At 39.9% G+C, this 27,786-nt stretch overlaps 1 pseudogene; it reads left to right on the forward strand.

Moving 5' to 3' along the window:
- The first annotated feature begins 3,442 nt into the window (after positions 1-3,442).
- Positions 3,443-27,786, forward strand: part of LOC109208425 — a 33,125-nt pseudogene continuing 8,781 nt past the window's right edge.

Consider the following 27,786-nt stretch of genomic DNA (forward strand, 5'->3'; position numbering starts at 1 on the left):
TTTGAAACACAGTGTATCGAAAAAGCAGAGACGCTAAATTTGAAACGAAACTGACGAAGAAGATTAATATGCGTGATTTGCGTTGTGGAAGATCTGGAAAAATATTTAGTCCCCCAATGTTAGCGCGCCTAAATAAGAAAGCCTACAGCTACAATGATTCCTTATTTAATGCATTGTCAATATTTTGTAGAAATACTATTAGCATGAAGAATAATATGCAAACTATGAACATATTTGATAATATAGTTTCCTATATGGTATAGGAACGAAAATTTTCCTATAATATATGCATAATTTATACATGACTTCATACCATAACAAAAAATGGCCCATGTTTTTAAGTTTTACCCAACTTAGCCCATATTATACATATTTTAAAATCACTAGCAAATTCAAAACTTGTGTTCTTACAACCATTGCTTCTAAAAGCTATAGAGTTAAATGTGTGTTCTCACAGTCATTGCTTTCACTCTCTCTTCTTCTTACATCTTCTATATATGCTTCAAAGGGCCGTCCGTCATTGCTGCTTCTTATCCTATGTCACATGTTTACAATGTAAGAAAATTGAAGAGTAGAAGTCCACCATTGAAGGCCATTCAAAGCTTTGCTTTTGAAAATAGAATTTTTGAGTTTGTTAGTTGTTTGGATTGTGTGTTGTTCCAATTGATTGAAAATATCAAAAGGAGTTCAAAATTTAAATTTGAAGTGATTTGTAGTAGATTTGAGCAAGATTTCAGTTAAATTCTAGAAAAAATGCAAGGAAGAAGACGAAGTCAGTTTTTGTATAATTATGTATAACCTTGTATAATAGTGTATATGAATGTATAAAGTATAAACACATCATATACACTATTATACAATTTTATACACCTTTATACAAGCGTTTGTAGACGAACTTCTTCCACGATTTTCAATTGCAATTCTTGTTCAAAATCAGTCCAAATCTCCATTAAATGACTTCAAATTTTTTATACAACAACCTTATACTATTTCTAACAAGTCTATATAACTCTCATTCCAAATTTCTCACAAAATTAAATTCAAAATTTAAACCCACATGTTTAAGATTGTTAAAAATTTGATTTCACCATCCAAATTGGATTTGGTTTGTTGAACTAATATTTGAGTCACAATTACTGATTCAAAATTAACTTAAAAGCTTGAGCAATATTTTTTAAAAATTAAATAGTAATTTCTAGAACCTATTGGAGTTGGATGTTGAATCTTAGCCTATTATTTTTTGGCTAGTTGATTGTAAATTGAAATATGGCTATAAAATTGAAAAGTAGGGAGATCAGTTGTTCTTATGTGAAATTTTCCCTTTATGTATTATATGTGTATAATTGTATAAAATATGTATATGACTAGAAAAAGTAAACAATTAATATGACGAGTTATTTATGTAAAGATCCTATCGAAAAAACCTCTATGCCCTTCTAGGATATGGTAACAAACATGGGACAACCGGGAACGATGACCCTTCTCAAGCCTGAGGCCTAAGTTGGACTTTCTCTTTCTGCTGCTTTCCACTCCGAAGTTTAGGATTTAGTTTCGAACCGATGGGATTTTCGAATGGTAATGAAGCTCCCACTTATGAGAAATTATTGGGTTTGTTATTGTCCTAAAATACTTATTCGTTGGAAAAATTATTTTATGAATCATTATTCATCGGTGTTTAGCCAATTGTTCAATATTATTATCTTTAGCCAATTACTTCAACTTCTCTCGCAAATCTTTCTGAATAATTCTTTGCCATTATTCAACATTATTTCTCAAACTAGAGGTTCTAATAATAGCTTATTCTTGGTTCGTTGAACTTTAAGCGGTCAAAAGGTAAGATTATGTTGAAGGTCATTTATTTTCTTAGTGCTAGTTTTCTCTGTTAGTAGCAAGTTAAGAATCTTAGGACTGCATAAATCTACAACAACAGATTTGGGTCCCTTATTATCTTGGCCGGAGGTGGATTTAGAATTTGAATGGGATTGAATTACGGATTCTACCATATTATTAGTAATTATACTATTAGGTACACTATAAGATGCAAGTATAGCATTTTTATTGTACTATTAAGTATTAAGGATTGATAATAATATCTTAATGTTGATTGAAACATGATAAAATTCCACGGCTTTAATAAAATTTGTAATTTACTATATCCTTTAATTGACATAGACCACAATTCTCTAATAAAATGAGGATACTATATTGGGAATAGATGAAAGCGGCGGAGCCAAAATTATCACTAAGGGGTATCAAAATATAAGAATTTAAATACACCATAAAATCAAGGAGAGTCAATGTATAGTAAATTAATATAAATAAAAAATATTATCTAGCAATACAGTATAATTTTCCGGCTAAGGGATGTCTAGACACCCCTCGGTTGAATTTGGCGCCCCCGCTGGCTGTAATAGCTCAATTTGTTAAATCATTCTAGGTCATAATAAACTTGCACATGACTTCGAGACTTGTTGCAATATGATAATGACTCTTTTTCGCGAATTTTACTCTTAGCAATTCCTATGTTTGAAGCAAGGCGTTGTCTAATTAGACAACAAATTGCAAATAACTGAAAAAGTTTCTATTGCTATTTCACGAGGCAATCCACATCGATGTAATGAAAATGAAAGACCCACGACAATGACACAACGTCCTCAATAGTCGGCTCATTTGTCAGGCAGAGTCTTACGAAATCTTCCCTCTTTACCTTCAATTACATCAGAAAAATAACTTGTAAATTTTATTATGACCGTCCTTCATTTGTTGTCCTCGGATTCCATTTTCAAGAAGTGTATCCACGGCTCCTTGTACTAATTCCTCCTGGCACGTTACTAATTCTCTTGACATAAATCTACTTATTGTTAATAGATCGATAAGGATATTATTGCGATAGATAACTCTTCTATAGAGTTCATTAGTATATGAGCTCATTAGTTCACCCCAATCTTTCTAAATGACCGGTTTCAACTCGGGAGGAAAAATTAGTAATACATATAAATCATCTATTTTGGCTCTATATTTGTTCGAATAATGCTAAACCAATTTCACACATCTAACCAAAAAAGTTCTTTCTTCTTCCAACTTTTCGATCTTTCCATTCATCCATGTGTGCCCTTCTTCCCCCAATTTTTTACATTCTACCAATAATTCTCTATAATAGTTTCTTAATTTTGATCGGCTAATTATTTTCGGATAGCACCTGTGCCAGAAGAGATTTTTCGACTACGAAATGTATCGAAACTCTAGGTAGTAGCATTATATTATTATATTATTTTTAATAATATAAATGGAATTTTAATATATTAATATATAGTGAAATACTGTTCCCCCAAATTTATAACTCTTTTTCAATACTCACAATCCTTATTAGTTAATAAGTGATTAGATTTATATGCATAGTCCGGTAGAAAATAAGATATTCAAATAAATAAATTTAGAGTGAATGATTATTCATCTATTATATTTTCATACAAATAGGGGGCAAGAAAACTCTATGGGAAAATGGTGATCTTAATTCGATGTTATTTAAGAAGGAGTTCGAATGCATGTGTAGGGTAAATAAATCAATGGGCCGTCTTGGTCCTATTAAAAATATCAGTAAAGATCCAAATCGAAAGTGAACATCATTTATAGTTGGAGGAATCATGCCAATTCTAATTGGAGTAATGTTGATTATTTATTCAGCGTTAAAGATATTCAAAATTTCATCTCTGATGATACTTTTTAGTTAGCAATACGAATTGAGACAATTATTTCATCTATTTTGATATTGAAAATCAATTTTTTTTAGATTGACATTGATCATTCTTTTTTTAGCGAACTAGATTTTTTTTATAGGTATCGAAACTTGAGTTATTTAAACTATGAATTTAGGGGAGAAGATCCCTACTATTATTCTTACTCGTATGATACTCAATGTAACTAGAGTAATCACATTAATAGATGCTTTGATAAATTTTTCCAGTCTCAACTTTGTATAGATACTTCTATTATAAGTGGTAATGAGAATTACTATAATAATTATGTTTATAGGGCCATTTATGGCGATGAAAGTCAAAATAGTAGTAAAAATGAGGTTTTCAATTACGAACTCACACAAAGGGCAGTGATTTAACTATAAAAAAAATTCTAATGATCTCGAGGTAACTCAAAAATTCAGGCATATGTGGGTTCAACAGGAAAATTGTTATGAATTAAATTAAAAAATATTTTTTAAATATAAAATAAATATTTGTGAACCACGTGGATACCATTTGAAAATGAGTAGTTCAGATAGAAATGAACTGCTACATCTCGCGTTTTCGTACGTTAAAGTTTCGTCGTAAGTTAATCGACGTAAGCTCGAGGATGAGATTATCTTGAGGTTATACGTATTTATGCCATTTATAACGAGCGATAAGTAAGTGCCGTGAAGGATAAAAGGGTAAACGAATCAAAGAAAATAAGTTTCGTTGAAGGTTGTCGATTTGGGATAAAATACGGTCCGAGCTACAATACCCGGCATTTATGGACTAATGCCATATAAGGTACCCCACGATCACGATAGTAGGATACGTAAAGTGTATCAAAAGTGAGTAGTATTTTAAGTAAGTGAGATAATTCTTAATTATGTGGATAATTGATTAATTATTGGATAATTAATTAAAAAGTGGGATAAGATTTACCCTCCCCCCTCCCCACAACGTGGCAAGCAACCCCCTTCCTTGTAATGACTAACTAATAAAGAAAGCAAGGTGTCACACTTTGAAAGAAAGGTGACACCAAGCATTAATTATGTAAGCCACCAAAAGAGCGAAGATAACACTATAAGATTTTATGAAAACACTTCAATACCAAATCAGAACGTTAGCAATTCCCAACCAAAGTTTACAAAATCTTCTTTAGTGTCTTGTGACCAAAGTAAGTGTGAGGTTGCAAGGATTAAAACGGTAGGTAACAAAAGCTCTCGATTGCTGCAGTATATGCAATGCTCTTGTCAATCTTGCTGAATAGTTCTATCTTGAAATTTACTTCCAATGCTGGATTAAAGTAGCCAATATCAACTTGAGAAAGATTTTAATGGTTTGCGCTCGACTTAGAATATAATTCCTGGAACCATGTCTGTCTAAATATTTGGTTCTTTGTTCCAAAGGTTAGGTTCTTTTTCTCTAAGTCATGGGTTCGAGTCTTGCTGCGGACGAAAAGCTTGGTATTTAAGTAGAGAAAGGTATAGGGCCCCCCATTATCCACCAAGTTTTAAACTGTGCTCCAGGTATGTTAAGACTATCTCTTCTTTCTCTTTGGCATGATCCAAATAATACAAATAAAACCAGCAAAATATGCAACTTTCATAAATGACTCTTTTCATAGAAATACTAGGGGTGTCTATATTCTCGATTCCCCATGTGAATTATTATTATATCTTCTGTTCATGGGTCTCAGAAAAATACGTATTTGATAAAGTTTATCCGAAAGGTATATTAATTTTTATGGCATTCCGAGAAAATATTATTAACGTATTTTCTTACGCATTGCATTCATTTAAACTAACACATGACCAGATGGCGTTATATACGCGAATATATGTAAATATATGTATATGGGATATGAAAAAAGGTTACGGCGTATATACACACCACCACTTGATCAGTTGGTATATGTTGATAATTTTGCCCACAGTGGCTGAGATGATATGATGGGATGCCCTCAGAGGCTTGATGATGTTATGTACACCTATGCCTATGCATGATATGATATTTACACGCACGTGTATGATGTTATAATTGTTTTAGGAATTGCAAAGTTATTTAGACTTACAAGCGGAATTTCTTATTCTATGTTTCATCTATGTCTTTTATGTACTGATTTTCATGCCTTACATACTCAGTACAATATTCGTACTGGCGCCCTATTTCCCGGGGCCTGCGTTTCATGCCCGTAGTTGCAGGTAGGCAAGTCGACGGTCCCCCTTCTTAGGATCTTTGATCAGCGAGAGTTGGCGTGCTCCACTTAATTCGGAGCTTCCTTTGATTTTGGTACGATATTCTTGTATATAGATATATGGGTATGACGTGGCTCAGTCCCATCTTTGTACAGTTGTATTTTTATTTGAGGTCTGTAGACAGTTAGGTATAGTTGGATAGTAAGTAGCCTTGCCGGCTCGCCCCACTATATTTTCGCATGTATATGTACATATGTCTTTTTGACAGGTTTCCCTCGTATATGTTATTCATGTTTATATCTTAAATGCATGTTTAAGGGTGTTCGACAGGTAGGACTCGGGCCCCTGTTGCGGCCCATCGGTTTGGGTCGTGACAAAAGTGGTATCAGAGTAGTTCTGTCCTAGGGTTGTCTACAGACCGTATCTAGTAAAGTCTTGTTTATGGGTGTGTTGTGCACCACACTTATAGGCAGGAGGCTATAGGACATATAGGATGTTATCCTCTTTTTTTTTCTTAGATCGTGCGATATAAGAATTCATGTTCCTAACAATATGTTACGTTTTCAGCGATGCCTCCGAAGACTACAACCGCCTAGAAGGGAAAGTACGTGGCTGGTGGGACTAATAGTCGAGTGCCACGAGTTACCAGGGCTCGGGGAGAGTCTCATAGTGAGATTCCATCTCAGACTTCGCATACCTCGCCCTCTCCAGGAGATCTCCGGGGGGCACCAGCTCCAGCGTCCGCCCCTGTACGTTCATCTCCTCAGCCGGATGCACCGGGTCAGGAGATGAGGGATGCTATTCAGTTATTAACTCGATTAGTAGCCGTACAGGCTGGCGTCGGGAAGTAGGTATTGGCCATGCAGATAGGTCCGTCAGTGCGAGGGTTCGTGATTTCATTAATTTAGACCCTCCGATATTCACAGGGGCAGATCCAAATGAGGACCCTCGGGTATTTATTGATAGAATGCAGAGGACGTTGAGGGTAATAAAGGCCACTGTGACTGGTTAGTTGAGCTAGCTTCCTATAGACTCCAAGATGTTGCAGTTAATTGTTACGAGTCTTGGGAATTGTCCAGAGGTGAGGATGCCCCTTCAGTAGTATGGCAGGAGTTTACAGAAGCTGTTCTTCGTCATTATCTGCCACCAGAGCTTAGGTGGGCCAGAGTTAGAGGTTCTTAACCCTTCGGCTGGGTAACATGAGTGTTCGGGTGTACAATCTTCAGTTTGATTCATTGGCTAGGTATGCTTCCACTATTGTATCTAAGATGGAGGATCGGGTTCACCGATTCGTGATGGGGTTAGAGCCGTACTTACTTAACGATTGTATGTCGGTCTCACTCCAACCGGACATGGATATTTCTCGTATTCAGGCATACGCTCAGGGTGTAGAGGAGCGTAAGTAGAAACAGAGGGCCGATCGTGAGCATGATAGGGCCCAGAATAAGAAGGCAAGATCTTCAGGTCCTTCTGGTGAGTTTCAAGGTGGTCAGAGACAACAGTACCCGAGGTATCCATCCCAGCTATCGGCTAGCGCGCCCCCTCAGTTTGACGGTAAGAGATTTGATCGTTCCACATATTCAGGGCCCGGTCATAATTCCAGGGCCTCAGGTTCTCAGAATAGGGGTGAGTCAAGTCAGATGAGTCCGCCCTTGCCAAGATGTGCTCAGTGTGGTAAGCAACATGCCGGGCAGTGCTGTATGGGATTGGGTATTTGTTATACTTGTGGTTATCTGGGCCATGTTATGAGGGATTGTCCGACGAGAGGTGATGCAAGCATAACTCAGCCAGCGGGATCTGTAGCTGGTTTGTCATCATTAGTACGCCCCCTGGCAAGGTTCACAAGAACCAATGAGTCATGGTAGAGGCAAAGGCAGAGCATCTAGCTCGAGCGGTCCTCAGAACCGCATTTATGCGTTGGCAGGACGACAGGATCAGGAGTCATCGCCTGATGTGGTTACAGGTATATTATCAGTCTCCTCATATGATGTATATGCACTGATTGACCAGGTTCCACCTTATCATATGTTACTCCGTTGGTTGCTCGTAAGTTTGGAATAAAACCTGAATTGGTTAAACCTTTTGAGGTGTCTACACATGTTGGGGACTCTGTGATAGCTAAGCGAGTATATAGGGGTTGTATAATAGTAGTTCATCGTCGACCTACTGTAGCGGACCTAATCGAGTTAGATATGGTAGAATTTGATGTTATAATGGGTATGGATTGGTTGGCTTCTTGTCATGCCAACGTTGATTGTAGGTCAAAGATAGTCCGATTTCAATTTCCAGGGGAGCCCGTTTTGGAGTGGAAAGGTAATACGGCATTGCCGAGAGGTAGATTTATTTCCTATCTCAAGGCAAGGAAGATGATCAGAAAGGGCTGTATTTATCACTTAGTTCGGGTTCAGGATGTGGAAGTAGAGTCACCAACCATTCAGTCCATCCCTGTGGTTAATGAGTTTCCTGATGTCTTTCCTGATAAACTTCCGAGTCTTCCGCCAGAGCGAGAAATTGAGTTTGCTATTGACCTACTACCAGATACTCATCTAATATCTATTCCTCCTGATAGAATGGCCCCTGCAGAACTGAAGGAATTGAAGGAACAACTAAAGGACTTGCTTGAAAAAGGCTTTATTAGGCCTAGTACATCACCGTGGGGAGCACCTGTGTTATTTGAGAGGAAGAAAGATGGTTTCTTACGGATGTGCATTGACTACAGACAGTTGAATAAGGTGAAGATCAAGAATAAGTACCCGCTCCCAAGGATTGATGATTTATTTGATCAGTTGCAAGGTGCCAAGTGTTTTTCAAAGACAGACTTGAGGTCCGGGTACCAATAGGTAAGGGTTAAGGAGAAAGATATTCAGAAGACAACATTCGTGACCAGATACGGGCACTTTGAGTTTCGTCTTATGTCGTTCGGTTTGACCAATGCCCCAGCAGTATTCATGGATTTGATGAACCGTGTGTTCAAGCCCTTTTTAGATCTGTTCGTAATTGTATTTATCGATGATATATTGGTGTATTCTCGTTCAGAGGCTGAGCATGCAGATCATTTGCGTACTGTGCTTAGAGTTCTACAAAAAGGAAAGTTGTATGCAAAATTCTCTAAATGTGAATTTTGGTTGAACTCTGTAGCTTTCCTTGGGCATATCATTTCGGGTGAAGGCATCCGGGTGGATACACAAAAAATTGAGGCAGTAAAGACTTGGCCTAGACTCACAACACCAACGGAGGTTCGCAGCTTTCTCGGTTTGGCAGGCTATTACAGGAAATTTGTAGAGGGATTTTCTTCCCTTTCAGCACCTTTGACAAAGTTGACTCAGAAGGGAGCAAAGTTTCAATGGGGTGACGCTTGCGAACGGAGTTTCCAGGCATTGAAGGATAGATTAACTTCAGAACCGATTCTAACGCTCCCAGAAGGGACCGATGGTCATGTTATCTATTGTGATGCCTCGGGCGTTTGGTTGGGTTGTGTACTGATGCAGCATGGTAAGGTTGTAGCTTATGCTTCTAGACAACTGAGAAAGCACGAGAAGAACTACCCAACCCACAATTTAGAGTTAGCCGCGGTGATTCATGCACTAAAGATGTTTAGGCACTACTTGTATGGAATTCATGTTGATATTTATACGGATCATAAGAGCCTCCAGTATATCTTCAAGCAAAAGGAATTGAATTTACATCAAAGGAGATGGTTGGAGCTACTTAAAGACTATGACATTGATATTTTATACCATTCGGGGAAGGCAAACGTAGTAGCCGACGCCTCAGCCGTAGATCTATGGGTAGCCTGTCATATTTACAGCCAGAAAAAGGGGAATAGCCCACGAGGTTCATCAGCTAGCTAGTCTTGGAGTTCGGTTACTGGACTCAGGTGATATTGGAATTACTATTCAGGATACGACAACATCCTCTTTAGTATCTGAAGTAAAGGAACGCCAGTACGAGGATCCTGTGTTAGTTCATTATAGGGATACCACCCCTCAGAAGGAGAAGACACCATTTGAAATTACAGAAGATGGGGTCTTCAAATATCGAGGGCGATTATGTGTCCCTAATATTGCAGGGCTGCGTCGGCAGGTTATGGGAGAAACTCACTATTCTCGTTATTCTATTCATCCAGGAGCAACCAAGATGTATCATGATATTAGGGATATATATTGGTGGGACGGAATGAAAAAGGATATAGCAGAGTTTGTTGCTCAGTGCCCTAACTGTCAGCAGGTCAAGATTGAGCACCAAAAAACCTGGTGGATTATTGCAGCCTATGGAGATTCCGACTTGGAAATGGGAAGTAATCAATATGGATTTCATCGTAGGCTTACCGCGTACCCAGCGTAAGTTCGATTTGATATGGGTGATTGTTGATAGGCTTACAAAGTCAGCCCATTTGCTGCCCGTTAGGACTACATATGCCGCAAAGGATTATGCCAGGCTTTATATTAAGGAGATAGTACGACTGCATGGTGTCCCTGTATCTATTATCTCAGATAGATGAGCTCAATTTACAGCTAACTTCTGGAGGTCCTTCCAAAAAGGATTGGGGACTCAGGTAAGTCTTAGTACAACATTTCATCCCCAGACAGACGAACAAGTTGAGCGTACTATTCAGACACTTGAGGATATGATACGAGTTTGTGTGATAGACTTTAAAGGTAGTTGGGATGATCATCTGCCGCTTATTGAGTTCGCATATAATAATAGCTACCATTCCAGTGTTCAAATGGCTCCATACGAAGCTCTTTACGGACGGAAGTGTAGGTCGCCGATAGGGTGGTTCAATATGGGGAGTTACGTTAGTAGGACCAGAATTGGTAAAACAGGCAGTCGAGAAAATTAAGCTTATACAGGAAAGGCTATTAGCAGCTCAAAGCCATCATCTTATGCGGATAATCGATGGCGAGACTTGGAGTTTCAGGTTGGCGACTGCGTATTCCTAAAGATATCACCGATGAAAGATGTCATAAGGTTCGGTAGGAAAGGAAAACTTAGCCCTCGGTACATTAGACCATATAAGATCATACGCAAGGTAGGCCAGGTAGCATATGAGTTAGACTTACCTTCGGACTTAGAGTCTGTATATCCAGTCTTTCATGTGTCTATGCTCCATAAATGTGTTGGAGATCCTTCTAGAATCGTGTCAGTTGACAACGTTCAGGTTACAGAGCAACTATCATATGAAGCAACTCCCGTTGCTATATTAGACAGACAGATTCAGAGATTGAGAATTAAAGACGTAGCTTCGATAAAATTACTTTGGAGAAACAACAATGTGGAAGAAATGACTAGGGAGGCCAAAGAAGACATGAAGTCTAAATATCCCTACTTATTTCCTCCTCCAGAGAAGGGTCCGACTGAGACATCACAACCTTAAGGTACGTGTATGAATTCTTGTGTTAATTATTGTCATTGGTCGTGTGAGGCCATTGTCGTTATTGATGATTGTGGTCCTATGTGGCCTTGAATTATTGAGTTTCTATAGGAAGAGTTGGTAGTAGTATTGTTACCAAGGCGACTCTACCAAAGTTATATAGATCCTAGGGAATTAAACATTTGAGTACGAATGTTTCTAAGGGGGGAAGGTCGTTACATCTCGTGTTTTCGTACGTTAAAGTTTCGTCGTAAGTTAATCGACGTAAGTTCGGGGATGAGATTATCTTGATGTTATACGTATTTATGCCATTTATAACGAGCGATAAGTAAATTCCATGAAGGATAAAGGGTAAATGAATCAAAGAAAATGAGTTTCGTTGAAGGTTGTCGATTTGGGATAAAATACGGTCCGAGCTACAATACCCGAAATTTATGGACAAATGCCATACAAGGTACCCCACGATCACGATTGTAGGATAAGTAAAGTGTATTAAAAGTGAGTAGTATTTTAAGTAATTGAGATAATTCTTTATTATGTGGGTAATTGATTAATTATAAGGTAATTAATTAAAAAGTGAGATAAAATTTAACCCCCCAACGTGGCAAGCAACCCCCTTCCTTGTAATGACTAGCTAATAAAGAAAGCATGGTGTCACACTTTGAAAGAAAGGTGACACCAAGCATTAATTATGTAGGCCACCAAAAGAATGAAGATAACACTATAAGATTTTATGAAAAACACTTCAATACCAAATCAGAACGTTAGCAATTCCCAACCAAGTTTACAAATTCTTCTTTAGTGTCTTGTGACCAAAGTAAGTGTGAGGTTGCAAGGATTAAAACGGTTTAGGTGACAAAAGCTCTCCATTGCTGCAGTATATGCAATGCTCTTGTCAATCTTGATGAATAGTTCTATGTTAAAATTTCCTTCCAATGCTGTATTAAAGTAGCCAATATCAACTTGAGAAAGATTTTAATGGTTTGCGCTCGGCTTAGAATATAGTTCGTGGAACTATGTCTATCTAAATATTTGGTTCTTTGTTTCAAAGGTTAGTTTCTTTTTCTCTAAGTCATGGGTTCGAGTTTTGCTGCGGACGAAAAGCTTGGTATTTAAGTAGAGAAAGGTATAAAGCCCCTCATTATCCACCAAGTATCAAACTGTGCTCCAGGTATGTTAAGGTTATCCCTTCTTTCTTTTTGGCATAATCCAAATAATAAAAATGAAACCAGCAAAATACACAACTTTCATAAATATCTCTATTCATAGAAATGCTAGGGGTGTCTATATTTTCGATTTCCCATGTGAATTATTATTATATCTTCTGCTCATGGGTCTCAGAAAAATACGTATTTGATAAAGTTTATCCGAAAGGTATATTGATTTTTATGGCATTCCGAGAAAATCTTATTAACGTATTTTCTTATGCATTTCATGCATTGCATTCATTTACACTAACTGATGAGTGGTGATTTTACCACTCATTCTAGTCTCTTTTCTTTAGTTTTTATGTCCTTTAACTATAATATGAGGTTGTTTATGGTGTGTATTATTAGATTTTCAGGTAAATGATGTCATGAAGTGATTTGAATTCAATTGGAGTAGGATTGAGCAAAAAAGGGTGAAAACCATGCAAAACTCTCCTGTGATTCCGCATCTGCGGAAGATTGGTCGCAAAAGCGGCCCTGCTTCTGCGTGAATAGGCACGCATCTGCGAAGATGAGTTACTTCGCCAGAAACCGCATCTGCGTGTAGATTACCGCTTATGCGGTTGTGCATCTGCGCTTGGGGGTCCGCATCTGCGGTGCCAGAAGTTCCTTCGATTTTCCGCTTCTGCGTTAGGGTATCCGCTTATGCGGAGCCGCACTTGCGAGGATTCTTCCGCAAGTGCGTCGACGGGCATCAGAACTGGGCTGGATTGACATTTCACATTTTCTCAATTCCAAACCTACAAATACACGACCAAACCTATTGGGCAGACATCTTTGGCTTATTTTCAGTCTCTCAACACTAGAAAGAACAAGGTTGGAAGCTAGGGTTTGCACACACATTTTGGTTTTGAAGATTTGAAGATTGTGGTTAAGAATTTCTTACTCATTTGTACTCATTTCTTCATTTCCTTGCTTTGTATTGAATATCTAAGTGTGTAGTATTGTATTCAACACTTGAATTTTGTTTATGAAAATAATCATGTTTAAAGTGTGGATTAAATACCTTATTGTGCTTATGTATTGAATGGTTTTTATCTTTTATGAGGTGAGTTATTGTTACTTTAATTATTCTTGTTCTTTAATGTTTCCAAAGGGATTAGCTAACCCTAGGACTCGCCCATTAACTCCGAATTTAATTTTGGAAAAGATTATTTGGGGTTGGGAAAGATTAATTAGCAAGAACTTGAAGCTTTAACCCTAATTTTATAGATTCTACCTAGGGATAGGATTGAACTACTTGTAGCCATATCCGGGTGTGCTTAATCTCCTAATTGTTTTAGGGATAATTCAATTAGGAAGTCTTGTTAGTCTTTGAAAGAAGCTAATATAGAATTATTACCCGTGGCTAATTAACATAAACTCGCTCATATTTGTAAAATCGTGAAATACATTGGATCGTCACTTGAGTGTAATTCCCAATACATCCATCCTTGTAGCCATTGATCATTTTACTTGCTTTCTAGGTTAGTTTACGTTTTCGCAATTAGGTATAAATATTTTCTCAAAACAAATTCTAAGTGTTTGACATTGCATAACAAGTGATAATTCTCTTACATTCCTAATCGCCTACATATTGTTCTCTGTGGGATTCGACCCCGACTCATAGTTGGGTAAATTATATTGCATGCGACCGTGTCCATTTACTTTTTAGTAGTGGATTTGGACGTCATCAAAATTGGCACCGTTGTCGGGGAACAATTTGGCGTAATTTAGGTTGTTTGAGAAATAAGCGTAAGTGCTTAGGTCCAAACTTGTGAATATTTGTGTAATTAATTTTTCTTACCTTGGTCTATTTTTCTTGTTTGTTTCTTGTTTATTTTGTTAGTTTTAAAAAAATGGCATCATATAATAAAAATTGGTCGGATGGTAGTTGTTCATACTTTGATGACCCTTGTCCTTATTGTGGAGGACCACACTCTTGGCAAAATTATTTAAATTCTCCCGGGGGTGGATTGGACGCACAATCTCAAACCCATGAGTGGAGTATTTGTAATAAGTGTGGTCGTCAAAATAGTCATTGGGATGATTGTGATTATTTGTCCTTCCCTTCCCCAAACCCCCGCTGTGACGATTCTACTTTTTGTGATGAAAATGATAGGGCTATGGAGGTGGAATAAGTTGAGCATGGTCAAAATGGAGAGTTCAAGCTCATGTTAGATTGCCTAATTGAAGGAGGAAACAAAGAAAAAAGTGCCTTGGAGGAGCTTTTGAAAAATAGTCTCCAAAATGACTTCGCACTTGAAAGGTTGCACTCACAAATGGGAGAAATACTTGAAGCTTTAGAGGTCCAAAAAGACTCGGAAGTTAATGATAGACAAAAATCTTCCTTGGAGGTTGAAGCCGAAAATCCTTCCTTGGCACTTGATCAAAACCAAGAAGAACTCTCAAATGCTCAAAATGAGAAGATGATGCTTATGTCGGAGACCATTCTTGAAAATGAGGAGAAGCACAACTTTGCACTCGAGGACTTGAAGCAAGTCTTGACTCAAAATGATGATAATATCCGCAGTATAGAAAGTCAAACTATGCCCACCAACTTGAGAGTATGGAAAGAAGTCAAGAAGAGTCTGACTACGAGGAAGAAAGTGAGCTCTACTTTGAGGAATCAAGAATTGAACATCCGCCAACCGACTCCATGAGTGTTAGTGATGCCAAGAAAAATATGAAATTAGAGTCAACCGGTGTGAATGAAAATGTGGTTGAGATTGACTCTAGTCCGGGGGAAAAAGGGATGTCAAAATCCGGGAAGAATTGCAATTAGGAGAGTTGATGTCACAATTGAAGCATTTTTCAACATTGGAATTGTGTGGTGATATAGAAATTGGATTACACGAGTCAATGAGGGATTGCGAGGAGGAAAGACAAAGGCCATACATTTTACAATTTGAGGGAACAAGAAGGCAAAATGACATTCCTCACATAAAAGCCAAGAAGTGCAAAATGAAGAAATTAAGGCTTGGCTTGATCATCTACTTACCACGCCCCACCGCTCGTGGTCACAAATTTGATTCCAAGTTGGGTGCCAAATTCATATCATCGAAGTGGCGAGAAAAGTGGTATAGTTGTTTTGCATCGTGCCACGACATTAAATGCGGCGCTTGGTGGGAGGCAACCCATCATTTTCAAAATTGTAGTCATTTTTGAAATTTTCTTTTGTAGAATAGCTTAGTATGTTATTGTTGACTAATCTGCCAAGTTTCAGATTCTTTGGAGTTGAATTGAGGAGTTTGAGGATTTGGAATGCACAAAACAGTGGCTGCAAAATCTGGGCACCAGTCATCTGGTCTAACCGCATCTGCAGAAATTTGCTCACAGATGTGTGAAGGCAGAAGCGGTTTTAAAGACACAGATGCGGGCTTTACGCAGGTGCAGTTGCCTTACGCAGAAGCGGGTGCGCAGAAGCACTTTATCAACCGCAGGTGCGGTAATCGGGCAAGTTTTAATTAATTGAACCCTCATTCATCAGGTATGTTCTGAACTTTACTTTTCTCCCAAAACCCAAAATTCCCTCCCCTCTCTCACACTACTGCTCCTCACACTGATCTCACTCAAATTTCTCAAGTACAAGACCACACAGGTAACTTGGCGCCCTCCTCTCTTTTGCTTCTTTGTTCTTTTTCTTCTTCTTCTTCTTCTTCTCCAATTGGGGAAGCCCATTGTCCATTTTTTTCTTCTTTTCTTTCTTCCCTTCTATTTTCTGTTTAGTCTTTATTAGGATCAAGAAGTGACGGAAATTGGTTGAGAGTAGGTTTGTGTGTGATGCTAATGAAGAAGAGCAAATTGTTGGGAAATCTAAGAACCCAAAATTGTGTGAAAAAGCATAAAATTCTCACTGCTTGTCATGTGCTTGACAAATTGTCCAAAAGAAATTTGTGTGCTAAGTACCACAAAATCAGTCTTAATAGAGTCACAGGATCTTGTATTGCACCAATTTAGAAGTCTTGAGTATAAATTAGGTGCTAAAATCAGGTTTAGGAATTGAGAAGTGTTGAAAAATTCTGGGTGTTGAACCCTGGTACGAACACCGCAGATGCGAAAAGTTTGCCGCAGATGCAGCCTCGCACGTGCGTTCACTGTTCCACAGGTGCACTTTTTGGCATGATAAGCAAAACCACAGAAGCAGAGAAAATTTTGCAGATGCGGTACCGCACCTGGGATGATATTCTGCAGGTGCGAAAACTGGGCAGCTTCTAAAAATTCTAGTAGCTTTGCAACTGGAGCCTCCCGGGCCCGTTCAACTTGATTCTTTGGCCTAATTGCAGTGTTTTAAATTGCTTAACATGATTCTATTGCTCGACTAACATTATTTTGATTTTGTGAAGGTACTTTGAGCTAAAATGGACCCAAACATGAACGAAAATGCTCCGCAACATCATGAAATTGAGGAGGAGGCTGATGAACCATTTGATAACTCACGCTTCATGTCGGCTGACTGTCAACGCCGATATTTTGACAACCTCATCACCAAAAAGATAGTGCTTGAAAAAGGGATCGTCGAGGAGAAATTTGTCGAGCGGCTCCCAGAATTCTATGCCCGTCTCCAAGCCTCCGGATGGTCAAAGCCAATGAGGAGTAGGTGCGCGAATTCTACGCAAATCTTAAGCGCACAAACTTCCCTGACCCACAACTCATCATTAGAGGAAAAATAGTGAGGTTTTGGGATGGAGCAGATTAATGACACACTTGGGATTCCTAACTATCCACTTGAGCCAGTGCGAGAGAAGGATCAGTGCGACAACGGGGAATGGCTTGTCTCTAAACTCTACCCTCCAAGAATGAGAGCAAAATGGGGAAACAAGAGAAAGGGTTTGAAGTCAATTGACTTTACAGCTGAAGCAAAAATGTGGCTCTACATCCTCTGCAACAGGGTGTCACCCTGTGGGAATATTTCAGATGTCTCCTACATTAGGGCCTTGATCATTGCATGCATTCTGGACGGCATTCCTGTGAATGTTGGTTACTATATCATGCGGGAGCTGAGAGAGTATTTGTTGGACAACGATGCAGGGTTGATGTTCCCTTCGCTGATCACAGAGTTATGCATGAGGGCAGAGGTTGAGGTGCGTAGCACCGATTGTTGGTTGTCAGCCGATAAACCCTTTCATTCACTGAGAGTAACAGGTGAGGGTAGTGCAGTAAAAAGCAAGAAAAGGAAAGTCACCACTACTGCTGCCGGTCCAGAGTCATCGTCACAGGCAGCTGCACCTGAGGGACCATTTGGGGTGCTAAACTCCCAGCTTACATCCATCCGGGAGTTAGTGTCACAGCTCCCTAGTGGGCCTTCATCCTCCCAGCCTGGGCCCGAGTACTTCTCCAGGGAGACATAAGGAGATACTTAGATGCACAGAAAAGTCAGGTAGAGTCTTAGGAGAAAACAACATCAGTTGGCAGACTCGAGACAACCTATGGCAACTTGGCCAAGGCGCATGCAGATCTTCAGTTAGACTTCCAGAAGGAGAAGGTGAAGAACAAGAAGAAGGGAAAATTCATGATCAAGATGTGGAGAGGCATAAAGGCCATCTTCAAATGGGGGCAGCCGGCAAGAAGATACCGATGGAGGCTAAAGATGATAGCGATGAGTATTCCTTCATGTCAGACGGTGCTGGTGATGATGATGATGATGAGACTGATGATGATGAGGCTGTGAGTTCAGCACAGCAGTGATCAGCCTTCCTCCCACAGTCTGCTAGTCTGATGCAGACCTCAGGGAGACCCTCAAACTACTTGTGTTTTATTTTTGATATTGTGTAGTGAGGACACTACAATGTTGTTAGTTGGGGGTGGCGTACATACATTGCTACTTTGACTTGTGCCCTTGCCGGGCTTTTTCTGTTGTATGGATATTTTGTGCCCTTGCCGGGCTTGTTTTGATATTGTGTATCATGTGCTCTTGTCGAGCGTAGTGTAAGTAGCTATATATGTGCAGATTAGTCACTTTTGTTGTCCTATTCTATTTTTTTCATTTTTCCTTTAATTATTCTTTAGTAGTTTATAGTTCATGTTATTTTTTAATAGTTTTCATTATTTTATTTCTTTAGTAGTATTTCCTTGGGTTTTCTTTGTGCTACGGTTCTTTCCCGAGGAATATTTTTGTGTTGAACCGGGTGATTTTTCCCTATGATGGATGGCGTGACGACTTTCTTAAAGGAATTAGTCTTGTTTTGTTATGTGGAGACTTTTGGATTATTTGGTACTAATAGAATTAGTCTCTTGCATGTGAAATATGAATTAAGAATACCCCTCCGAATTTTGGTTTTAAATTGAGAAAGTAAATGCATGGGAAGGAATAGTTTTTGTGATAGATTTTGGCTCTTTTAGTGACTCTTTGCACACTAGTTGGCATGATATTGCTCTAAATTCTCTTATAAAAAAAAGTGAAATTGATCCGTCTTGACTAGTTCAAGTGCCACGTGTGTTAGTTTTTGTTAGAAATAATTCTTGTGTTTACTTATATCATCTAGAACTTGCCTGGTTGGTCTTTCAATGCTAATGATAGTTATGTTTGGTTGGAGGGATCCTTAGGCATTCTTTGTGATCTTTGAAAAACCTCTTTTGCCTTTCAAGCCTACCATTACATATATATTATCACTAGCTTACCCCATTTGAGCCTTTAACCTTTTCTTTGGCCACCTCATTACAAACTTTTACCCTTTTGTGAAATAATTTTGTCTTTTGAATCCGTCCCTCCTTGAATATTGAGAGTGAGGCTAAAAGCCTAAGTTGGGGGTGTTGATGTCAAAGTGGAAATTGGTAAGGTTGTTGTCACGACCCTAAAACCGACCCGGTCTTGATGGCGCCTATCATGGAACTAGGCCAGTCGACACAACTCCTGAATTAACCATTATTCAATAAAAGTCATTTTTATACCCTTTTATTAATCAACAAATTGCCATTTATTAATCAACAAAGTACCATTTATTAATCAACAATCTCATGATGTAAGTCTAAATGAATGGTGTGGAATAAATACACAAGCCCGACATCGGGGTGTCATAAGTCACGGGCATCTACTAAGGTCTGAGCACAACTAAGAATCTAAAATGTACTAAATACAGTCTAAGGAAGACAAGAGGGAGAAAAGCAGTGTTGCGAACGTCGGGCAGCTACCTTGCTAACTCCAATAACTCTGCCACTGAGCAATCAACACCCACTACCGGGTTCAGAAATACCTGAATCTGTACACAAGGTGCAGGGAGTAATGTGAGTACGCCAACTCAGTAAGTAATAAAAGTAAACGAAAGCTGAGCAGTAAGAAAACACGTAAGCCACGTCATAACGCTACAACAAATACAGTACATTTCAAAAAAAAAAGTACAGAAATCATTTACTTCGTAAATCAAGCTCAGTTTCAGTAAAAATTCCTTTTTAAAACAACTTTCAATAGTTTCAAACGAGTGATAAAACAATGAGTAAAAATGATAGAAACGTAAACAGCCCCTCAGGCGAAACATGTACCATAAACCGCCCCTCGGGCATAATATCTATAGAACCAGCCCCTCGGGCTACCTCACAATCACTCGTAATCAGCCCCTCGGGCATAACATGAATCAAAAACCGCCCCTTGGGCAACATAGATCAAGAACATCCCCTCGGGCTTCAATATGAAACAACAACAGCCCCTCGGGCTACAATACATCACACACACCGGGTACCCGCGCTCACTGTGGGTGTACAGACTCCGCGAGGGGCCCCTTATGGCCCAAGCGCAATAACAAGCCATCTCGTGGCATAATCAATCCGGCCCTCGGCCTCACAGAATAAATAGAATCATCACACTGGGTACCCGCGCTCACTGGGGGTGTACAGACTCCTGGAGGGGCCCCTTACAGCCCGAGCGCAATATCAAGCCATCTCGTGGCATAATCACTAGGCTCTCGGCCTCATATCAATCACAAGCCACCTCGTGGCATAATAAATCTGGCCCTCGGCCTCTCATATATCATAATCGGTACCACTTGCTGCGGCGCACAGCCCGATTCCATAGTATCCTCACAACACAGGCCCTCGGCCTTACTCAGTCAGAATCTCACAAGCCACACGGGCAACAGTAAGTCAATTACTCGGCTTAAAATCATTTATGAAATCAAAAGGAGTGAATAAACCGAGTTATGTAAACAATAAGAATATAACATGACTGAGTGTAAACATTAAATCAAAACAGTGAGGTAAAACAGTAGTAAAATCCCCTAAGGGTCCAAACAATCGGCACAAGGCCCAGACACAACATTTAGCCCCAAACACAATAATATTTTCCAAGATATAACAATATCAAATAGTTTTCAAGTAAAATACGCGACTTAATAGTCGTACGGGATGGACCAAGTCACAATCCCCAACGGTGCACTACCCCACGCTCATCATCTAGCGTGTGCGTCACCTCAAAGTAGCACAACGATGTGAAATCCCAGGTTTCATACCCTCAGAACAGTATTTACAATCATTACTTACCTCAATCCGGTCCAAACTATAGCCCGCGATGCCTTTGCCCCTCGAATCGGCCTCAACTCGGGTCGAATCTATCCAAAATCAAAATCACGATGTCAAATATGCTAAGGGAACGAAGCCCATGCGAAAATAATCAATTTACAACATAAATTCCGAAATTAACCAAACCCGACCCCCGGGCCCACATCTCGGAATTCGATAAAATTTACATCATTAGACTCCTTATCTCCCCACGAGTTCATACATATCAAAAGTTCCAAAATTCGACCACAAATGGCCCCTCAAATCCTCAAGTCTAGGTCTCCAATACCAAGCCCTAGTTTCCTCAAATTTTACCCTTAATTTCCACTAATATCATGATTAACCAATGGAAAAATGATCATAAATTCAAGTAATGAAGCTTAGGGAACTTACCCAACTGATTCACCTCGATTTTCCCTTGATTTCACTGCCCTAGCTCGTTTCCCGTCTTAAAAAATGGAGTACTTAGTCAAAAATTTGCGAAGGAAACATTATATACTTCTGGCCCAGGGATTTCTTATCTGCGGCCCTGATAACGCTTCTGCGGTACCGCTTTTGCGGTCCATGAACCGCTTCTGCGATCATCACTTAAGCCGCCTCCCGCACCTGCGACCCTCTCTCCGCATCTGCGGTCGTGCAGGTGCGGTTCACATACCGCATCTGCGGTTTCACTCAACCCAGTCTTTGGCCACATCTGCAGCGCTAACCACGCTTCTGCGATACCGCACCTGCGGTCCCCTAGCTGCAGGTGCGGTTATGACAGCAATGGGACATTTTCAGCTGCCAAAACCAACTTCCAAACTTTCCGCCAACCATCCGAAATCACCCCGAGGCCCCCGGGACCTCAACCTAAAAGCACCCACAAGCCATATACTACTATTCAAACTTATACCAATCTTCAAAACACCTCAAACAACATCAAATCAACCAAAACACTTCGGATTCAAGCCTATGGTTCTCAAATCTTCTGAATTACGCTTTTGATCAAAAAGTATGTCAAACCACGTCCAAATGACCTAAAATTTTGCACACACATCCCAAATGACACAACGAACCTACTGCAACTTCCGGATTCCATTCTGACCCCTATATCAAAATCTCACCTATCAATCGGAAAATGCCAAAATTCCACTTTCGCCAATTCAAGCCTAAATCTACTACGAACCTCCAAAATACATTCCGATTACGCTCCTAAGTCCCAAATCACCTAACGGAGCTAACCAAATCATAAAAATCCATATCCGAGATCAAATACTAACAAGTCAAGACTGAGTCAACACTTTCAAATTTAAAGCTTCAAGCTGAGAATCATCCTTCCATATCTATTCGGATTAACCTGAAAACCAAAACCGATGATTTACATAAGTCACAATACATAATACGAGGCTAGTCATGCCCGAGAACTGGCGAGCGAAGTGCAAAAGCTCAAAACGACCGGTCGGGTCGTTACATCCTCCCCACTTAAACATACGTTCGTCCTCGAACGTGCCCATAGTTGTTCCATAAGCCAACAAGTCGTTGTATAACCTTTCCATGCAGATACCCAGGGGTGATCCCATGTCACCCTATCTCATATAAGTCCCGTAACACAATGTAACTAAAATTTTGCAATCCAACCTAGCCCATAAACCTTAGAACCACATTTCCACTTCTGAAATCATCTACAAGATTAGAATCTCACATTTATACTCTGAATAAGCCCGAACAAGCTGTAATAAACCATACCTGCAACCTCAGATGCAATTACATGGCATACCACATAACTCAAACACTCGTAGCGTTAACTTCTAATCACAGCAGTTGCTCAAAACATCCGAATTTTGAGAATAAGCCTCTTATCAAATAAAGCCTCATTCCAACACTTCCGTATACTGCCAATGATAAGTGAAACACATAGGAAGTCATAACAACTCCTCAGATCAACCATTCATGAAGCCACTTCTCCTTTAGCGAGGACCATAGCAAATTTCTGAGCCGAAGATCGATATTATCGCTCCAACATGCTGAAACCGAATCCGTTTGTATTCATTCTGGACCCCAACAATCTCATCTAATTCTAGCACAACTACTCTGATAACTTGACACACCAATACAATCTAAAGCCACTACTCGTGCAATCCACGTACTAATAAGCAACAATCTGAACGTACTCAAATCATGAAAATGACTCAAATGAGAGAGTTGTACCACAAGCTCACCAGTACCACCACACCAATGCTGATAACCCATCACACCTCGTAGAAACAGAACACATGAATCTAGCCCGAAGGATCATACCTCCACATAACTTCACTGAAATGCGCGACCCTATCCAAATACTGGTCTGCATGGAACACCTCACATCACCATGCCCAAAATCATCAACCAAGCGCAGTTTGATGCCTAGCACCCAAAAGTGAATCACCATAACCATGGAGAAGCAAATGACGCAATGCCGCACCAGTCCGAAGGAACATATCCAATGTGCAACAAATCATGCAACACACCAAATACCTGTCTCATTCAAATCCCGCTATAAAGCCCAAATGCAACCACACCATATGTGCATATAACCACCAAAGCTCAACTCCTCGTAACATAGAAGAGTAACTCATAGATCACGAATAAGCTCAACAACAATCGAATGGCACATCTCTTAACAATAGCAGTTCGGAGTAAACAAATCTGACCAGGTGCAGAACACACATCTATGTTGGACCTACCAATGAACCCCAAATCAGCTCTGGTCACCCACAATAGATAATTAACTCTTTGGAGGTTCACAATGACTGAATCATAGCACATACTACCCTCTGACCAACCTTAGCTATTTTCTCACAGTCCACAATCACAAAGCCATCTAATCACGGAAACTCTCAGTCTCCCAATCCATAAAGCACACGAATCACCATATCTGATCCTAGCTACACTGTCCGAACATCTAACACATATCCGATACTCGATCATTCCATGAGGGATACTCCTATAATTCTTCTGTGCTACCAAGCCAACTTGAATATCGACAGTCGATCCAATAAGAGAGTGCCACAATACTAATGAAGTATCCTTAATTCAAACATATTTCCCTTTTTCCGAAGTTTATACCCTTATCAAGACACACCATTTAGTAATATCATTTACCTAGTCATCTGAAACCGCCGCGCTATCTAAGAATTTATGACCTTCCTTTCAGAACTGAACTGCGACCTTACACATGCCAAACTCAACTCTACACAACATACCACATATACCATGCCATCCTATGATAATTATGAGAACTTCGTAATCCCTTCCGAGTCACAATCAAATATATACTCAACTAGTCAAGAACTTTCCATTTGATCCCATCTAGAAGAAAATCACTATACATTCCATGTTCCTCATGCCAGCAGAAATTATACATCTCTAACCATGGTAGAAATTGTCAAGAACTCTACGAATCCCCTTTTGCAAAAAATCAAACCATCTGGACTGACTCCTTCTAACACAACCAAGCTACACAAGTCACCAAAACCCAAGAGCATTGTCGCAAAACACCTGCAGAAACTCATTACCTCGTAAGCATCCAAAGAACTACTCATATCCTCACCATGCCGATCCGGCCTACTACCAAGCTACCCCATCTATCCGAGTTTCCTTCTGATTTACCTTCAACTTGATACTCCTTCTTGCTATAACACCACAATTTCCTCAACCCAGACTCACCACACGAGACCCAAGCATAAAACCACACCGTCTAAGGCTCATAAGCCGCTGAATACTTTCTTAACCATTCCCAAAAGCACCGCATTCAAAATACCTACCCTGAAGGGACTTCCTGCGAATCCAAAGCCATTTACCTTCCTGATACTGATATATGGAATCCCATAATGATATAGAAATACCACTAGTCTTGACACCTTCCAGTGCAACCTCAGTTTCTAGCTAAATGTACAACTTGAAAATCTCCAATTATTACTTGTAAAATCCTAAACCTACTAGAGCCATTCTCGAGAGTTATCCACTCTACTCAAACAGCAATTAGACCGATCAACGGACCAGACGACATGTGCTCCAATAGCACTCCAACATCGCAGAGCGTAACCCGACCTTAATGCAACCAACCAACTTCCTGTTCTATGCTCCATACATCCCTTACCAATAATAACTCAAGTCATTCCACGATTCTCATACACCCATAAAGCATAACATAACCTTTATTGAAATTTCCTTTACTCGAGCCATCCCCGGCCTCAACCTCCGTAAACCATAACTGATTCACAAATACGCCTCAAACTGGAACCATCATAGCACATAACCGTGCAATACCCTAATCAATAGCAGACTCCCCCACTTGGCTCAAAGCCATAGATCAAAACACACAATAACTCATAATGAATATACTCTATTACTGCCATAACACCGCAGTGAGATTAAACTCAATCCTTCATAAGCTCGTACAACACAGACTATCAGTACCTCAAATCTACTGCAAATCTTGCATTCGCCCTCGTAGCAGTCAAGCCCACTCTCTGAAGTGATCAAAATTCAAATTGCAACACATATATTTCACTAGCAAAAGAGGTCTTCCACAAACAACATAAGGATCACACAACCTTCAGAACACTCCGCAGGAGATAACCCACTTGCTTCGCCTCAAACAAACATCTCTTTATACCCTTCCACCATCATAAACATTACGCAGTCACTTAATCTTCCTGAGTCTGAACTCATATCGCAACGTGGAATCTACTTCGCTTCCCAATGAGGCAACATCAAAAGGTCCTCCAATCACACCCATAACTCGGGGCTATACTTCAAATCACGATGGAAATCAAACACCAAATAGCTCTTGCTGCCCCGAAGCAGACCTTTCTCGTCTCATTCAACTCATATGAACACATCTCACAGTCACATCATACTCATCACATAGTCATCCAACCATCACTTCCCTTAATAGGGACACAATCGAACATATAGATCCAGAAACACGCGCTCCCGCAATCAACAACTCAGGGCTCAAGCTATTGGCAAAATACGACCTCAAGTCTTTTTGACCGGCCCAACATCAACACACAGAGATCACATCTCGTCCCTCGATCAGGGAATCACAAGCCATCAATGCACATCTGGTACTGAGCGCTCATGCACGCATACGAATGCATGGAAGGAATTCAAAGAGTTACATTTCAAGCTGAATCAAGGACGCACGATAAGAATTCAAGAAGGTGAAATTTCCTAAAGGTTCTGCAGCCTCCCGAGGATAAGCACAGACGTCTCCTTACCGATCCGCGAGACTCTACTAAACCTGCTCATGACTCGCTAGACCTATGTAACCTAGGCTCTGATACCAACTTGTCACGACCCTAAAACCGACCCGGTCGTGATGACACCTATCGTGGAACTAGGCCAGCCGACACAACTCCCGAATTAACCATTATTCAATAAAAGTCATTTTTATTCCCTTTTATTAATCAACAAAGTACCATTTATTAATCAACAATCGCATTATGTAAGTCTAAATTAATGGTGCGGAATAAATACACAAGCCCGATATCAGGGTGTCACAAGTCACGAGCATCTACTAAGGTTTGAGCACAACTAAGAATCTAAAATGTACTAAATACAGTCTTAAGGAAGACAAGAGGGAGAAAAGCAGTGCTGCGAACGTCGGGCAGCTATCTTGCTAACTCCAATGACTCTGCCACTGAGCAATCAATACCTACTACCGGGTTCATAAATACCTAAATCTGCACACAAGATGCAGGGAGTAATGTGAGTACGCCAATTCAGTAAGTAATAAAAGTAAATGAAAGCTGAGTATTAAGAAAACACGTAAGCCACGTCATAACGCTACAGCAAATACAGTACATTTCAAAAAAAAATAGTACAAAAATCATTTACTTCGTAAATCAAGCTCAGTTTCAGTAAAAATTCCTTTTTAAAACAACTTTCAATAGTTTCAAAGGAGTGATAAAACAATGAGTAAAAATGATAGAAACGTAAACAGCCCCTCGGGCAAAACATATACCATAAACCCCCCCTCGGGAATAATATCAATAGAACCAGCCCCTCGGGCTACCTCATAATCACTTGTAATCAGCCCCTCGGGCATAACATGTATCAAGAACCGCCCCTCGAGCAACATAGATCAAGAACAGCCCCTCGGGCTTCAATATGAAACAACAACAACCCCTCAGGCTACAATGCATCACACATCCCACACTCATTGGGGGTGTACAGACTCCGGGAGGGGCCCCTTACGGTCACAAGCGCAATAACAAGCCATCTCGTGGCATAATCAATCCGGCCCTCGTCCTCACAGAATAAACAGAATAATCACACTGGGTACCCACGCTCACTGGGGGTGTGCAGACTCCTGGAGGGGCCCCTTACGACCCAAGCGCAATATCAAGCCATCTCGTGGCATAATCACTAGGCTCTCAGCCTCATATCAATCACAAGCCACCTTGTGGCACAATAAATCTGTCCCTCGGCCTCTCATATATCACAATTGGTACCACTTGTTGCGGCGCGCAGCCCGATCATATAGTATCCTCACAACACAGTCCCTCGACCTTACTCAGTCAAAATCTTACAAGCCACACGGGCAACAGTAAGTCAATTACTCGGCTCAAAATCATTTATGAAATCAAAAGGAGTGAATAAACCGAGTTATGTAAACAGTAAGAATATAACATGACTGAGTGTAAACATTAAATCAAAACAGTTAGGTAAAATAGTACTAAAATCCCCTAAGGGTCCAAACAATCGGCACAAGGCCCAGACACGACATTTAGCCCCAAACACAATAATATTTTCCAAGATATAACAATATTAAATAGTTTTCAAGTAAA

The sequence above is a fragment of the Nicotiana attenuata genome, unplaced genomic scaffold (assembly GCF_001879085.1).
Source record: "Nicotiana attenuata strain UT unplaced genomic scaffold, NIATTr2, whole genome shotgun sequence".
Classification (NCBI taxonomy): Eukaryota; Viridiplantae; Streptophyta; class Magnoliopsida; order Solanales; family Solanaceae; genus Nicotiana; species Nicotiana attenuata.